The sequence below is a fragment of the Juglans regia genome, unplaced genomic scaffold (assembly GCF_001411555.2).
Source record: "Juglans regia cultivar Chandler unplaced genomic scaffold, Walnut 2.0 Scaffold_814, whole genome shotgun sequence".
In the NCBI taxonomy this organism is placed as follows: Eukaryota; Viridiplantae; Streptophyta; class Magnoliopsida; order Fagales; family Juglandaceae; genus Juglans; species Juglans regia.
The window spans coordinates 1-2,722 of record NW_023363084.1 but is presented as its reverse complement, the minus strand read 5'-3'; the positions used below and the strand labels follow the sequence as shown (position 1 = coordinate 2,722).

Genomic DNA, 2,722 nt, shown 5'->3' with positions numbered 1-2,722 from the left:
AGTACTACTCTCGCCCAGGCACGCTTAACTGCGGAGTTCTGATGGGTTCCGGTGCATTTGTGCTGGTATGATCGCACCCATCAAACCAATTATTTAAAATTCATATAATCCTAGGGCGACCTACTAGCGTATTTCCGATCCCAATGCGAACCAGTGATCTGATCGAAACCCTTGGCTACGCGATGGGCAGGGCGCGATTTTCCTAAAAATCCACTCCCAAGTTGTCCTTCTTGTAAATTCCTCTCGCAATGCGGAAAAAACAAAAACGAGGGGTGCAACACGACGACATCCGAGGAGGTCCCCCATCCTAGTACGACTCTCGCCCAAGCAAGCTTGACTGCAGAGTTCTGATGGGATCCGGTGCATTAGTGCTGGTATGATCGCACCCATCAAACTAATTATTTAAAATTCATATAATCCTAGGGCGACCTACTTGCGTATTTACAGTCCCGAAAGTAACAGGCGTCGGTAGAAACCCTTAACTCTGCTTGATAGGCTGACGCTGATTTTTCGAAAAATCCACTTGTCAATTGGTCCTTCTTGTCAATTCCTCTCGCAAGGCGGAAAAAACAAAAACGAGGGGTGCACCACGAGGACTTCCCAGGAGGTCACCCATCCTAGTACTACTCTCGCCCAAGCACGGTTAACTGCGGAATTCTAATGGGATCCGGTGCATTAGTTCTGGTATGATCGCACCCATCAAACTAATTATTTAAAATTCTTATAATCCTAGTGCGACGTAATAGCGTCTTTCCCATGCAATTGCGAACCGGCGATCTGATCGAAAGCCATAGGTACGCGATGGGCATGGCTCGATTTTCCTAAAAATCCACTCCCGAGTGGTCCTTCTTGTCCATTCATCTCACAAGGTGGAAAAAACAAAAACGAGGGGTGCAACACGAGGACTTCCCAGGAGGTCACCCATCCTAGTACTACTCTCGCCCAAGCACGCTTAGCTGCGGAGTTCTGATGGGATCCGCTGCATTAGTGCTGGTATGATCGCAACTATCAAACCAATTATTTAAAATTCATATAATCCTAGGCGACCTACTAGCGTATTTCCGATCCCAATGCGAACCAGCGATCTGATCGTAACCCTTGGCTAGGCGCTGGGCAGGGCGTGATTTTCCTAAAAATCCACTCCCAAGTTGTCCTTCTTGTAAATTCGCCTCGTAAGGCGGAAAAACAAAAACGAGGGGTGCAACATGAGGACTTCCCAGGAGGTCACCCATCCTAGTACTACTCTCGCCCAAGCAAGCTTAACTGCGGAGTTCTGATGGGATCCGGTGCATTAGTGCTGGTATGATCGCACCCATCAAACTAATTATTCCAAATTCATATAATCTTAGGGCGACCTACTAGCGTATTTCCGATCCCAATGCGAACCGGCGATCTGAACGAAACCCTTGGCTACACGATGGGCAGGGCGCGATTTTCCAAAAAATCCACTCCCGAGTGGTCCTTATTGTCAATTCCTCTCGCAAGGCGGAAAAAACAAAAACGATGGGTGCAACACGAGGACTTCGCAGGAGGTCACCCATCCTAGTACTACTCTCTCCCAAGCACGGTAAAATGCGGAGTTCAAATGGGATCCGGTGCATTACTGCTGGTATGATCGCACCCGTCAAAGTAATTATTTAAAATTCATATAATCCTAGTGCGACGTACTAGCGTCTTTTCGATCCAAATGCGAACCGGCGATCTGATCGAAACCCATATCTACACGATCGGCAGGGCGCGATTTTTCACAAAATCCACTCCCGAGTTGTCCTTCTTGTCAATTCCTCTCGCAAGGCGGAAAAAACAAAAACGAGGGGTGCAACACGAGGACTTCCCAGGAGGTCACAGATCCTACTACTACTCTCGCCCAAGCACGGCTAAATGCGGAGTTCAAATGGGATCCAGTGCATTAGTGCTGGTATGATCGCACCCATCAAAGCAATTATTTCAAATTCATATAATCCTAGGGTGACCTACTATCATATTTCCGATCCCAATGCGAACCGGCGATCTGATCGAAACCCTTGGCTACACGATGGACAGGGCGCAATTTTCCTAAAAATCCACTCCCGAGTGGTCCTTATTGTCAATTCCTCTCGCAAGGCGGAAAAAACAAAAACGATGGGTGCAACACGAGGACTTCCCAGGAGGTCACCCATCCTAGTACTACTCTCGCCCAAGCACGCTTAACTGCGGAGTTCTGATGGGATCCGGTGCATTAGTGCTGGTATGATCGCACCCATCAAAACTAATTACTTAAAATTCAAATAATCCTTGAGCGACATACTAGCGTCCTTCCGATCCCAATCCAATCGGAGATCTGATCCAAACCCATGGCTACGCGATGGGCAGGGCGAGATTTTCAGAAAAATCCACTCCCGAGTGCTCCTTCTTGTCAATTTATCTCGCAAGGCGGAAAAAAAATCAACGAGGGGTTTAACACGAGGACTTCCCAGGAGGTCACCCATCCTAGTACTACTCTCGCCCAAGCACGCTTAACTGCGGAGGTCTGATGGGATCCGGTGCATTAGTGCCGGTATGATCGCACCCATCAAACTAATTACTTAAAATTCATATAATCCTTGAGCGACATACTAGCGTCCTTCCGATCCCAATCCAAACGGAGATCTGATCCAAACCCATGGCTACGCGATGGGCAGGGCGAGATTTTCCCAAAAATCCACTCCCGAGTGGTCCTTCTGTCAATTTATCTCGCAAAGCG

At 48.0% G+C, this 2,722-nt stretch overlaps 6 non-coding genes and 2 pseudogenes across 6 annotated transcripts; all 8 read right to left on the bottom strand.

Moving 5' to 3' along the window:
• Positions 1-269: 269 nt before the first annotated feature.
• LOC118346922 lies at positions 270-388 on the bottom strand. The gene has a single exon (XR_004800188.1). It is a non-coding gene; the product is annotated as a 5S ribosomal RNA (ribosomal RNA).
• Positions 389-579: 191 nt separating this feature from the next.
• LOC118346928 lies at positions 580-698 on the bottom strand. The gene has a single exon (XR_004800192.1). It is a non-coding gene; the product is annotated as a 5S ribosomal RNA (ribosomal RNA).
• A 190-nt stretch (positions 699-888) lies between these two features.
• On the bottom strand, positions 889-1,007 carry LOC118346926. The gene has a single exon (XR_004800190.1). It is a non-coding gene; the product is annotated as a 5S ribosomal RNA (ribosomal RNA).
• A 188-nt stretch (positions 1,008-1,195) lies between these two features.
• On the bottom strand, positions 1,196-1,314 carry LOC118346925. The gene has a single exon (XR_004800189.1). It is a non-coding gene; the product is annotated as a 5S ribosomal RNA (ribosomal RNA).
• Positions 1,315-1,504: 190 nt separating this feature from the next.
• LOC118346923 lies at positions 1,505-1,623 on the bottom strand (annotated as a pseudogene).
• A 190-nt stretch (positions 1,624-1,813) lies between these two features.
• LOC118346924 lies at positions 1,814-1,932 on the bottom strand (annotated as a pseudogene).
• A 190-nt stretch (positions 1,933-2,122) lies between these two features.
• On the bottom strand, positions 2,123-2,241 carry LOC118346921. The gene has a single exon (XR_004800187.1). It is a non-coding gene; the product is annotated as a 5S ribosomal RNA (ribosomal RNA).
• A 190-nt stretch (positions 2,242-2,431) lies between these two features.
• LOC118346927 lies at positions 2,432-2,550 on the bottom strand. Its single transcript, XR_004800191.1, has one exon. It is a non-coding gene; the product is annotated as a 5S ribosomal RNA (ribosomal RNA).
• Between the last annotated feature and the right edge of the window lie 172 nt (positions 2,551-2,722).